The 14530-nt window shown below is 37.9% G+C and overlaps 1 long non-coding RNA gene across 1 annotated transcript; it reads right to left on the bottom strand.

Annotated features, from left to right (window-relative positions):
- Positions 1–4402: 4402 nt before the first annotated feature.
- LOC113183174 (uncharacterized) lies at positions 4403–13580 on the bottom strand. The gene is made up of 3 exons (XR_003300833.2): positions 13524–13580; positions 7136–7217; positions 4403–6342 (listed from the first exon to the last, which is right to left on the bottom strand). It is a non-coding gene; the product is annotated as an uncharacterized LOC113183174 (long non-coding RNA).
- Positions 13581–14530: the final 950 nt, after the last annotated feature.

Genomic DNA, 14530 nt, shown 5'->3' with positions numbered 1-14530 from the left:
TTTCCCCTAAAACTCGATTATGATTATACCATCTTCACTTTCAAATAAACTTCATCATTTCAGTCTTACAACTGTCGTGTCCACATCTCTACACCAGGTGTTCAAGAGTCTCTGTGTGCTATAACTTTACCTTACACCAATCCAGTTACACCCAAGCAGGCAAAAGCAGAGTAGAAAGAATGCAGAATATAAATCAGACGAGGTCAAATCTAGCTCACTCTCATAATAGCTGCATGATTTCAGGTAACTTACTCAACTTTGATATAGTCTCAGTTTCCTTTTTTTTAAAAAAAAAAGTTGAAAAATAATAATAACTCAAAGGGTTGATGTGAGGAATAAATGATGTAGTAAGTAAATCATGTAGCACATAATAGGTGCTCAATAAATGGTAGCTATTTTTACTATGCTGAATCACACTGAACAATTTTCTCTATTCCCAAAGCACCACCAAGTCTTTTCTCAGGCTCAGTGGCCCTGGCAAGGTTGCAATGTGGCCTTGAAAAAGGAACAGATTATGCCAAGAGGAGAGGGGACTACCTAAGGATGAAGGGTGGTAGTGAGGAGCACCCACATAAGGATGAAGTAAATAGAACTCTGAGAGGCGCAGTTGTGAGAGGAGTGCTACAAACTCAGAGTGGCCAGGCAGGGTTTGGTAGTTTCAGTGTCTGATATTCTTTCCTGAGCCTCAGAGCAATCCCAGGCCTGTCCTTCCACAACTAAGAAGAACATTCTCCCACCTCTTCATGCAGATGAACTGTCTGCTTCTCTAGTAGACAGATGTATTCAAATGCCACAGGCAGCATAGAGGAGAGGTTGGCAAGTAGTCAACTCAGTTTGGGGTTTACATCTGAAGTGTATTCACTACGGTTTTCACAGCTATCATACCTGGTGTGCATGTGTGTTGTTAAAAGGGGCTCAGAGAAATTGTGTCGGGAGACCCACTTCAAAAGTACATTTATTATTATCTCCGCTGTTCAAGCCACACAAAATAAATGTCTGGCATTTCCAGAAATTGCTATCGATTCAGCAGCAGATTTTACAAGGCCAATCAATAACAGTTTCCTCCTTCCCCTTCTCCCCAAGTGTATATTTATTTGTGATCAAGCTTTCTGTTCCTCCTGTGCTTTCTAGTGCTTATAATTGGTCCAAAATAAATGGATGATTTCATCTTTTTCCAGGAAAAAAGAGAGAGTAGAAAACCTGCTATTAAAAATATCTCCCTCCCCCATGAAAAAGCAAAGCTGTGTGTGTGTGTGTGTGTGTGTGTGTGTGTGTGTGTGTGTGTGTAAGAGAATGAGATAGATGATAGGTAGGTAGGTAGGTAGGTAGGTAGATAGATAGATAGAGAATATAGAGAGAGAGACTGAAGTCAAGCTGTTTTCCAGGGTCAGAGCCTCAGTTCATACAGGGCCATATCTGTGCCCTTGTTTCCCTACACCAACATCATTCTGCAATAGATTAAGAACCCAAAAAGTCATATAGATTAACTGTCTAACAGAGGCTCAAACCAGAATAGAATTTCAAATTTCACCAGTCCAACCCCCTGAGAAGCTCAAAAAGTAAATGCAGATCTAAACCCAGGTCTCTTGCCTCTCTGACCAAGATATCCCCTTGATGTCCCATACACCCACCAACGTGTCTAACTACATTCCTGTCACCAGAGAAAACAGATCCTCATAAGCAATTGTCATGAGGAAATCCACTGTGGCAGGCAAAGGGGATGTGGGACTTTTCCCCATGGCAACTCACCATGCAAACAACTACTCACTTGTTCCCTGGCCTTTGGAGTCAGAACAGGAGCTGGACTTGTCTCTTAGGGTCTATTGACTGCCTGCCTCATCACCTCTGCCTCCTTCTCACTGACTAGACATGGCCCTGATCCATATTCAAAGCAGAATGTCACTGGTTAGCAAATAATGTGGGAGCATTGGGGAGCTAAGCCCAGCCTGAGCTGCTGGTCATTGTAGGTTGAATTGTGTTCTCCTAAAAAAATACACTAAAATCTAACCCTTAGTGCCTCAGAATGTGGCCTTATTTGGGGATAGGATCAATACTGAGTTATCAAGTTAATTAGAGTGGCCTCTCATCTGATACATGGTATCTTTATAAAAAGGATGGGTTTGAACACTGAGAGAGAAACATACAGAAAATACTTCATGTGAACATAAAGGCAGAGATCAGAGAGATCTTTCAAGCTGAGGGACATCAAAGATTGTCATCAAACCACTACAAGCTAGGGAAAAAGCCTGGAACCAATTATCCCCTTCAGAGCTCTTTGAAGGACCCAACCCTGCTAACACTTCAATTTCATGGTTCTGGCCTCCAGAACTATGAGATGACACATTTATGGTACTTAGTAGCAACATCCCTAGTTGACCAATGTTAAGGGGGCCTGGACTAAAGAATCTAGAGCTGAAAGTCAGAAAAACGATATTAACTAGACTTGAGGCTTAGAAATCACTTTTTTTTTTTTTTTTTACCACTGAGCCACATCCACAGCCCTGAAATCACCTTTCTTAAACCTGTCCCCCGACAAAAAAAATGTAGCATCCAGAGACAGAGTATAGAGGAACAAGGAGACATATACCCTGACTTTCCAGACAAAACAAACTTTTTGCAACTGATGGTCCAATTTACTCTGTGATAGGGTAGAAAACGTATGAGCCCTTGGACAAAAATAATCTTCTGGGTTTGTAGATAAATAGGAAGACTACATTTCCCACTGTCCTTTGCGATCAGAGTGGAGCATATGACTAATTCTAGCCAATAGGCATAGATTGAAGTGGCATAAGTGGAAGCATAGAAAAGTGGATGTAAATTTTCCAAATTCTGTCTTCTCCAGTCATGGAGACCCTAGAAGTCAAGTTATAACAGTGAGGTGCAAATTAAAGTACACTGGATCTTTACGTCACTGATTGAAAGGAAGCTGACCTGAGGGAACTATCTGGCTCCCAATGAACTTTTTAGAAGAAAGAAATAGATATCTACAAGACTTGGGGAGAACAATCTAACCTGACATTTTATCCTAACTCAACTGATGAGGGTCCCTCACTCCTATGATCCATATTTGGCAATTTTAATATCCAGAAGCAACTAACCCATTTGGAAAACAATAACTTGGGATTTTCTCTGGCTCTTGATTGCTTCACTCCATTGGTGGCACATCCTACCACAACTCTGTCCATGTGATCTCCCATGAAATCACAGACTCTGGACCTCAAGATAAAAAAAAAATGTCTCCTCAAAATTCCTAACAGGGTCTCCAGGGATAGCTTGAACCCTTATTAGAAAAGCAGTTCTTTCTACCACAACTATGATTATTAGAAATGTGTTCCTTTAGACTATCTAAAACCAGACTTTTTGCTCTTTCTACCCACTGACCTTCACAATTCTACCCTCCAAAGTTCTGGAATAATAAAGACAAGTCCATACTTATTGTAAACTTCTTTCCTCCTGGCTAATGTTTTAATCAAAGAAGATTTCTTTCTGGTAGCTTTGTGAATCAAGCTACCACAAATAAGTCAAATCTCAACAGTATGTAGGCCAAAGCTTTGTACCAATTATTTTGTTTTGTTAGGATTTTATAAAAATCTTTGTACCAATTATTTTGTTTTGTTAGGATTTTATAATTTAAAAAAAATGTTTTTTTCAAATAAATGTAAGTCCACCAGGGTCCTGCTATTCTTTCAGTCACAGAAAGATTTGCATGATAGCAATATTTGTTTTATTGAGATTTAACCTCTCCATTGAGCTGCTAAGTGCCTGAGCATGAATGTGGGAAATGGCTTTCTATCACCATAACCTCAGGAAAAAAAAAAATGTCAGAGAAATGCAGGCAAATAGATTATGATTGCATCGGACAACCCTTTTCATAAGCTAATGGGCTGCCTAACCTTTTCATGATGGCTGTCCCCCATAGGGTCTCGTAAGTAGATTGCCAAGGAGTTGGTTGAATTGGGCAAATTGATACACGAGCTTGTTTGACTTTCCATCTCTTTATGAATGATTGTTAGGTACTTTAACAATACACGAATGTGCTTAGAACACCTAATGGGGCATTAGTTAAGGAAAATAAGTAATTCCATTGAGAACTGTAGTGTTAACACAGAGAAAATCTATTTTCTTCCCTTTGAATAGTGGATTTTCCTTCATGTTTTAAGTGAAAATTTTTAAACATGTGCACACAAGTGAGACTTCTACACCCTCCAACTCATGTTTGAATCATGGAGATTCCTGGAGGAGAGATAATACACAATTTTACTTGAAGAATGAAAGGACTTTTACTTGAAGGACTAAAGGTTAAAATAAAAAAAAATCTTTAATATTTTATATTTAAATTAGAATATCTCATATTAGCATGGCTGGGGAAACACATAAATTGAGAAAATCTCTGAAAGACAATTTGACAGATATTATCAAGCCTTTCCAGTTTACATACCCTTTGACACAGATCCAATGATTTGGCTTCTAGGAATTTATTCAAAGGAGAAAATAATGGGTGTACATAGAGATTAATTTACAAAGATGTTTATAACAGCAGCATACAGGAAAAAGAAAAACTGCCAACAAAAGGAAATTGGCTTAAAAATGATACATTCTCTATACCATGTTATATGTACTTTATAAATTGTGTTATGAAGAATTAATGTTAAGTTTAAAAAGTAAGTTTCAAAATAGCATTTTCAGAATGTCGATTTTGTAAACACCCATACAAACAGATTAAAGGCATCAAAATGTTACAGTGCTTATACTTTAAGGTTAGAAAATGGGTGATTTTATTTCTGTAACTCTTTGAAATTTTTTAAAATGTTTCACAGTGAACACAATATATTTGTTATACAAAAATATTACAATGGAATTTCATCCTCTATCTAAAAGATTCTAATTTCTCAAGGTGTTTTTGTTGCTAGAAAATCAGGGACATCTTTCCCAGTGGCTTAAATGACAATACTAAGTAAATCCAGCCTTTTTTAAAACTATTACAGAGCCATTTTTAATCAAGCTTAAAAATTAACAGACAGTTCCATAATTAGCAAAGATAACCAATTCAGTTCCACTTGAAATAAAGACATGCATGCAGGTTTTAAAGCTGAGAAAGAAATATTGGTATCACTACTCAAGAGCTTTTGATATGGAGTCAGAAAAGTTACAGTCAAGTTCTGACATTAACTTTCAGATGCATTGAGTAATTTTCTCAGTTTTTTCAGACTGGAATTGTATAGGTACATAGATCTCTTTAAACATAAATGATATGAAAATCAATGCATAATTACCTAAAATACCATCAAGGAAGTCACACATTATATATTGCATAGCTCTGAGTCATCTCTACCCTAGAATTGTAATAACTAATAACCAATACTGGTTGTAATAACATAAAGTAACTTAATTCCTTTTCTTTTCTTGGCTCTTTGTTGTGTGTGTGAAAAAAAAAACATGTACTCATGTACAAAATTATCATAAATGTACAGCTTATTGCAAATGAAACCCATGTAAGCCCCACTGACACTAAGAAATGGAAAACAGCCAGACCCCAGAAGGCCTGCATGTGCTCTTTCCCAATGAGACCTCCTTTCTCTCTTACCATCTTTCTTTTTTTCCAAGTTTTTTTATTGGTGAATTATAGTTGTACATAAACAGTGGAATTTGTTGTTACATATTTATGCATGCACATAATATAACAATAGAATTTGGCCAGGATCACTCCCCCACCCCAGTCTCCTCTCCTCTCGCCCACTGGTTCTTTTCCTCTAGGCATCACCATTCTCTTGACACTATTGTGATTATTTCCTTGACTTGTTTTATAGTCTACCACCCAAATATGCATTTCTGAACAATACAGCTTACTTGTATTTATGTTTGAATCTCATATAAACGGAATCATATAGAAAAAACTGTCATGATTATGGATTTTAAAAAAACCACTTTGTAATTCCAAACAACACCACAATCCCAATGACTCAGGAGACTGAGGCAGGAGATCACCAGTTTCAGGCCAGTCTGGACAATTTAGCGAGATCCCATATCAAAATAAAAAATAACAAAGCTCTGAGGGTAGTGTTCAGTGGCAGTGTGCCCCAGTATTGCCATGCCTACTACCACAAAACAAAACAAAAAATTTTTTTCGTAAACACAAGTAAATACCATTATTCATATTATAATCCTATTATATGGTTATGTAGCTTCTGAATTTCAATCCTTCAAAGCAAGTAGCTGATTTCACAATTTTGATGTTGAGTTAATTTCCACTCAGGTCTGGACCATCTCATGCTTCTAGGTGGTCAGCACAATTTTATGTTCAGGGGTCCTCTGGAGATCTGTGTTTGAGACTCCTTGTGTCACCTGGATGGAAAAATACTTGCCTGAGGCCAAAGGGGTCCAGAAATACCTGCTTTGTTCAACAACTAGCAGGCTTCTCTCTGTTGAGTGAGTTCCCCAGCTATGATCAAGGCTCTAAAGTCATATCTGGTTAATCATTGGCTAGAAATCAATACACAGAGAGTGATGGTTTCTGATAAGAAATTATAATAAGCAAATTCAAGTTCAAAAGACTGGCTGTCATTTTGATCATTTTTGTTAAAAAAAAAAAAGGTGTTAAGCCCCCATTTGTTGGAAAATAATATGACCCCACTCATGCTGCTAACTAAATACAGAACTACTTTTTTCTTTTTTTTTTTAAATAGGTCTCTTTCCCCTCTCTGGTCAATTCACTGTGTTCCTAGGTTCTGCTTTACAAATGCCACCTAAAATTTTTTTCAATTCTAAGAAAATGCATCAATTTTATTCTGGTTTCACAAGGCCTCAGGGTTCAGATACCCTTTGTCCCAGTTCTGGAATAATTCTGCTGGTCTTTGATGTTTGCGGCTACCATGTGAACCGATCCATGGGGCTCCCAGTGCCCAAGGCACAGTGTCACTGTGGGTTTCCCAGCTGGCATGTGGCCAGGGCTTACCATTCCTCCAGTGCAACCAACCATGCTTGTGCACATGAGCACATGCGTGTGTGAATGGGTGGGTGTGTTCAAGCGTGTGTCAGCATACTCCCTGGCTCATTTGGGGACTATAGCAATAATAGGAATAATGTCTTTCATGTGTAAATGTTGGGTAAATAAATGAACAAATGAGCAATACTTCACCTGGCTCCTACCCCAACATTCCTTCTCTTCTCAAAACTGAGGCCATTTGAATTCCACCTTCAGGCTCATTACTGTGCCATTCCTAGGACCAATACAGGACTTAGTTAAGTAGAATTTTAGAGGTTTAGATCTAGAGTCTCCAAAAAAAAAAAAAAACAGAATTTAGTGTACCTCCTTGCTATCTGTACTACCTAAGAGATTGGCTGTATCCCTCTAGGTTAGTTAGCTTTTCATTGCTGTGACCAAAAAACCTAACCAGAACAATGTAAAGGAGGAAAAAAATATTTTGGCCAACAGTTTCAGAGGTTCATTCCATAGTCAGTCAACTCTATCATTCTGGGTCCAAGGTGAGGCAGAATATCATGGTGGAAGGGCATGGCTAAGGAGTGCTGCTCACCTCATGGTAGCCAGGTAGCAGAGAGAGAGAGATCAAGGTGCCAGGGATAAAATATAAATCCCAAGGTATGCCTGCAGTGATCCAGTTCCTCTAGCCATGCCCCATCTTCCCATAGTTACCACCCAGTAATCCATGCAAATTGCTGAGAGCCATAACTAAGTAAGAATGATGCATGGCAATTTCCTTGTGAGCCTACCTCATGTTGCTTAGAGGGAGGACTCTCCATTGTGGAAATGGGCTTGCCTTGGACCCAGGTCATTTGCAGTGACATTGCATGAAAGGTGACCTTACTCAAGGACCACAGTAGATCCGGGTTTAGGGCGGATCAGGGTTTAGGGCAGATGGGGTTTAGGGCGGTTTAAGATGGACCCTGCTGGGAATAGGGCATATCCTGCAGCCTCAGGCGCCCTCCTGCTCCTTGAGTTCTCCTTGAGTTCCCCTTGAGTTCTCACGGGATTCAGAGAGTTTTTTGGGATGCAGAGCCCAGTGGAAGTGTGGATTTTCCCCAGAACGTGCGTGTAGAGTGCCGGTGAAAGTTGGGAATAAAGAGTTGCTGTTGGAATCTACAAGTTTTTGTGGTGGCTCGTGATTTTGTGCCCAGCCAGACTGCGGCAGCAAATTATTATTTCATCAAGTGGATTAATCCACTGATAGGGCACAGCTCTCATAATCTAGTCATTTTTACTTCGGCATTAACACAGGAGCTTTTAAGAAATAACTCATATTCATACATAATGTTTAATCCAAGTAGTTAGGATCCTGCTTATTGCCCAAATCAACATGTGACATTATCTCATCATTGAAAGATTTTCCACTGGAACCACTATCTTTCCCTGGTCCTTCCTGATCTTGACCATCTGTCATTGATTACCATACTCTTCACATGCATCATCTAGAATTCTTCACCCCACTTGCAGCTGGGTCTGCCCCTAGATCACCAGGATGGGTATCTTAATCTCTAGTTCAATTCTTCAACTCTACTCTTCCCACACCATTGTCTACTTTAACTTTTAAAGTAAAGACAGAAATATGTTTTAAAAATAGAAAACATTCAAAATGAGTAAATAACTTAAAAAAATTTTTGTTAAAGTATAAATGGATAGACATACCATATTTATGGATTAGAAGACTTGGGCTAGTTAAGATGGCATTCTTTACAAATTGACACATAGAATTAATGAGATTCTAATCAAAATCCTCAAACTATATGAAGTTGATTATGAAGTTTTTATGGAAAGGCAAAGAAACTAAAATAGTCAAAACAAATTTGTAGAAGAATAAAGGTTAAAGATTCATCCTACCTGGTTCAAGACCTACTCTAAAGTATGAAGACTGTGTAGTATTGGCAAATAGATAAACACTGAAATCACTGGAACTGAATAGAGAGCTCAGAAGTAGATTCACATATGCCGGGTCAATTGATTTTTTTTTTTTTAACAGAGATACAAAAGCAACTCTTTATTTTCAAAGAAATGTAGTGGGGCCATTGGATAGCTATATGAAAATATATGAGTCACTTCAACCTAAGCCTCACATTAAAAAATTAACTCAAAATAGGTCATTGAGCCAGGTACAATGATGCATACCTGTAATCCCAGCAGCTTGAGAGGCTGAGCCAGGATGTGAGTTCAAAGCCAGCCTCAGCAACTTAGCTGGATCCTAAGCAACCTAGCAAGACCCTGACTCTAATATATATATATATAAAAATATATATATATTTTTTTTTCATTGATTTAAATGTAATATGAAAAGATTTAAAACCTTTGGATGAAGAAATAAGATAAATTTTTATAACCTAGGTTTAGGCAAAGATTTCTTAGATATAAGACTAAAGACACAATGCATAAAAGACAAAAATAATCAAATTTCATCAAAATTAAAATTATTTTCTTTATGAAAGATACTATTAAGAGAATGAAACTATAAGTTAAAGATCAGGAGAATATAGTGGCAAATGAGATATCAGACAACTTTCTTATGTGTAGAACATATAAAGAACTCTCAAAACTTAACAGTTAGGAAAAAAAACTAATTTTTTTTAAATGTACAAAGACATGGGCTGAGGATATAGCTCAGTTGGTAGAGTGCTTGCCTCACATGCACAAGGCCCTGGGTTCAATCCCCAGCACCATGTGCCCACGTGCGCATGCGCGCGCCCACACACTCTCACGCGTGCGTGCACACACACACAAAAAATGTACAAAGACATGAATGAACACTTGATTATAGAGGATCTACAGATGGAAAAAAAAGTATAACAATAGATGTTCAATATCATTAATCTCTAGGAAATGAAATTGAAAAACACAATGAGATCCCACTACATACATATTTGATTGGTTAAAATAAAATTATTTTAAAATATTGACAATATCGAATGCTGGCAAGAATACAGAGCAACTGGCACTCTCTCCTGCATTGCTGGTAGGAAAACAAGAAGGAAAAATATTCTGTAAAATAGTCTGATAGATTCTTATATAGTGAAACATACACTTTCCATTCGACCCACATATCTATTATAAATGTTGATAATAGTTCTGTATATAGTACCCCCAAAGTGAAACATCTCAAATTTTCTCCTACAGAGAATGATTGAACAGCCACGGTGCAGCCATATGATGGGATATATCTATTGGACCTGTTACTGGACCTTTCTCAAAGACACAAAGCTGCGTGAAAGAAGTTAGCTTTTAAAAGTTACATATTGTATGTTCCCTCTTATATGACATTCTAGAAAGGGCAAAACAATAGCAACAGAGAGCTTATCAGGACTGATTTGGACTAGGAGTAGAAAGACAATTCCATCACCTCTGTTTTTTTAGTTTTTTGGTGATGGAACTGTCTCAGTGTTGTGGTGGTTGCAGGAATACATGCATTTCTAAAATTACTGTACAGTATAGCAATTTTAAAAAAAGAGAGTGAGAGAGAAAGAGAGAGAGAATTTTTTAAAATATTTATTTTTTAGTTTTAGGTGGACACAACATCTTTGTTTGTATGTGGTGCTGAGGATGGAACCCGGGCCACACGCATGCCCGGCAAGCACGCTACCACTTGAGCCACATCCCCAGCCCCAGTATAGCAATTTAAAAACTGAAAAGTAAAAAAAAAAAAAAAATCTTAGCATACAGTACCCCAATATTTTTCCATATGGATAAATGTAAATAGAATCATTCTATATTATTACATAATATATAACCCATTTTAATTTAACATGTTTTAAATATCTTTCAATGTAACTAAACATATATCTACATATCAAGTTTTAATGTTTGGCTTGTTATAATACATAGATGTAACACATTATATAAGGACTCCCATGTTATTGGGTATTTGGTTGTTTCAGATTTTTCAATATTAATAATGATGTGATAATCATTCTTATAGTTAATTATCTGCACAAATCTTTAATTAACCTTTTAAAATGTTTAGAAGTAGACTTGCTAGATCAAAGATATAAATAGTTTTAAAGGTCTTTGACATGTTTGTCTAAATGTCCCTCAGAAAAGTGGTACCCAAATTTCATTCCCAGAAGACACAAAGAATAGCCATTTCATGCAAATTATAACTACACTGAGAGTTCATCTTACTCTAGCCAGAATGGCAATTAACAAAAATACAAGAAACAGTAAATATTGGTGAGGATGACAGGGAAAGGTACAATCATTCCTTGTTGATAAGACTGCAAATTAGTACAATCACTCTGGAAAGCAATATGGAGATTTCTCAAAAACTAAGAAAAGAACCACCATTTGACCCAGTTATCCTACTCCTCAGTATATATCCAAAGGAGTTAAAATCAGCACACTACAGTGACACAGCCACATCAATGTTTATAGCAGTACAATTCACAATTGCTAAGCTATGGAACCTAGCTAGATGCCCATCAACAGATGATTGTGGTATGTATACACAATGGAATATTAATTACTCAGCCATAAAGAAGAATGATTTATGATATTCACAGATAAATGGATGGATCTGGGAACTATTACGTTAAGTGAAATAAACCAATCCCCAAAAAACAATGGTCAAATGTTTTCTCTGATATATTGGATGCTAACACACAATAAGATGGAAGGTAGGAGAAATAGAAATTCAGTGGATTAAACAAAGGAGAATAAAGAGGAAGGGATGGGGAGATAAGAATAGGAAAGACAGTGGAATGCATCTGAGCTAACCTTCTTATGTACATAAATGGAGACACCACAGTGAATCTCACCATCATATATGTCCATGATGGGATCCTAATTAGAATAAGATATATTCCATGCTCATATAAATATATCAAAAGAGATTCTGCTGTCATGTATAACTAAGAAGAGCAAATTTTTAAAATTTGCATATTAAGGGCTGGGGTTGTGGCTCTGTGGTAGAGTGCTTGCTTCACACATGTGAGGCCATGGGTTAGATCCTCAGCACCACATAAAAATAAATAAATGAAATAGAGGTATTGTGCCCAACTACAACTAAAAATTAAATATTAAAAAAGAAAAAAATTGCATAATAAAGAAAAGAGTATCCACTTTACCATATGCTCCTTGCTCAAATTCTGCTGTTGTATCATGTGATCATGTGGGGTTAAAACTTCTTAAGAGTCCTATATCAATATATGTGGAATCATCTTTGACCAAGAAAACAACCCACAGAGCCTCACACACAGCCTTGCACACAGAAGTCAATGCTGGTATTTGTATATATATATTTTTTTAGTAAGAATAAACAAACAAACAAAAACCCTAAATTTTTCTCAGGCAACTAATTCTTTTTAAAGCTAAACTCTTTAGAGCTATTTAGCTTTTTAATCAATGATCACTAATACAACTGTAAAGCAGTGGTCCCCAAATATTTTCTTATCAAATCCCACCAATAAAAGAATTTGGAGCATTCACTCAGTATACTTATTTTTTAATACTTTCTAAGTATATATATACCTGTTAATCAACACTTGAAAGAATAACAAAGCTTATTTTTTTTTAATATTTGGGGTTCAAAGTAAGCATAAATTGAAGTTCCAATATTTTCTTCACACTCTCAAACCATTGCTCTTTCCATCCTCCCAGGCTGGGCACATCTTTCGGATGACTGCCCTGAGGAACTAGACACCCAAGGTTCTGTGCTGTGCACCATGAAAAGAACCATAAAAGAGCGCAGCCTCTGCCCTGGGGATTTCACAGGCCGCCTGGAGAAGACGATGAGCAATTCATAGATATTTGAGCTGTGAACACAAGGGAGAGAGCAATGGAAAGAGGGGTCCCTGGAACAGGTCATGAAGTACAGAAGGAATTTTGAATTTTATACCCTGAGGAAACCCCTCACTATATGTTCTAGTCCAGCTTCAGCAACGTTCCAGGAAGTGGGGCTGGGGAGGCCTTTGGAGTGGGAACAAGCTGTACACCTGCCATACGACTGTTGGTGGGTTTTACTTTGTGTTGTGTGTGTGTGTGTGTGTGTGTGTGGTGTGTGGTGTGTGTTTTTCCTGTTTGTTTAATGTATTTTTTTTTCCTTCTGTTTCAAGACATTGTGACATACATTTCAGTTTTAGCAAAGGACAGTGCCAGAGGGTATGGAGACTCCTCTGTTGAGATGGCTGAACTCTGGCAGGTTAGTGCCCAGTGTGGCTTCATAGTTTTCTTATTTTTAAGCATAAGAATCATATCTTCCAGACACGCGATCTCCTAAGGACAGCTATTGGCATGCAGGCACTAGGCACACAGGACTCCTGGAGTGTTCTTAAAATTCGGCTTTGCACCCTGTCAGTACCCTGATTTACTGCCCCACAGAGTTTTACCTGTCTACAAAATAAATCTCAAATTCCCCCTTATGACATTTAAGATACTTCAAATTCTGGCCTCCACCTCAACACCTGTTATTTTCCTCATCTCCCACCAGACATGCCAAACCATGTGCTCCTCCCTACACACTGGCTCTATCTCCCATAACAGTTCAGCCAACTCTCTGACACCCTACCCCACTTTTCTAAGTCCCACTCACCTTTCTGCAGCAGTTCTGAGGTCAAGATCTCTGTGAAGTATCCACACTCCCATTTGCTTCCTTCCCTGACAGAATCAAGCTTATCTTCCCTTGGATTTTAATGTGCCCCTCCTCCCCCTCCCCTCCTCCTGCCCTCCCCCTCCCTTTCCCCTCCTCCTCCCCTCCCCTCCCCCTCCCCCACTCTTCCTCCTGCCCTCCCCCTCCCTTCCCCTTCCCCTCCTCCTTCTCCTTCTTCCTCTTCCTCCTCTTCTTCTTTTTCTCTCTCTCCACCCACTTCTTTCTCTCTTTCTTTTGTTGTACTTTCCTTAACCTGCCTTGGAATATATTCAGCTATGTCCAGTCTTATCTCTTCCTGAAGAATAAAATCTCTCTGCCCATGAGGTAAAATGAGTTATCGTTTTCTGCTACCCTGCATCTTATTTCAATGAAAATACAGAACTGCCAAACTTTCTTAATAAGGTGAGGCAATTCTCACCTCATCTAGGAAGCTGTTTACGTTTTTCTAATTTTCAAAGATTTGCATCAAGCTGGAGGAAGAACCAACTTGCAGGATAAGGAACTTCAAAGTTTTGTTTTGACATCTTGTATTTGAGAAGCCTATGGGATTTTCAAGTAGTGAGGGCCAGGAGGCGGCTGGATATACCTGGTTGGATATGATGAAAGGCAACAGATTAGTACTCCTCAGCATACAGGGGGTAGTAAAAACTATCAGAGACCATGACATTTCCCAGACAGCATAGAATAAGAGAAGTACAGCATAGAATAAGAGAAGTACACCAAAGATAGAATCTTACAAGGACACCAGTATTTAACAGTAAGGGAAAAAATATCCTTAAAGGAGAATAGTAAACTATAATTAAAAAAGACATAAAGAAAACTAGAGATTTGGGTGTTTCAAAGAGGAAGGAAGTGGTAAACTAGAATGCTACAAAAAGCCAATAAAGAAAGGGCTAAAAAGTGTCCATGGACTTTGACAGTTGGAAAATCCTTCAGATATCAGCCAAAGC

Source organism: Urocitellus parryii, chromosome 2 (assembly GCF_045843805.1).
Source record: "Urocitellus parryii isolate mUroPar1 chromosome 2, mUroPar1.hap1, whole genome shotgun sequence".
In the NCBI taxonomy this organism is placed as follows: Eukaryota; Metazoa; Chordata; class Mammalia; order Rodentia; family Sciuridae; genus Urocitellus; species Urocitellus parryii.
Note: the sequence above shows the minus strand (reverse complement) of the source record. Positions and strands in the feature narration are given on the sequence as shown.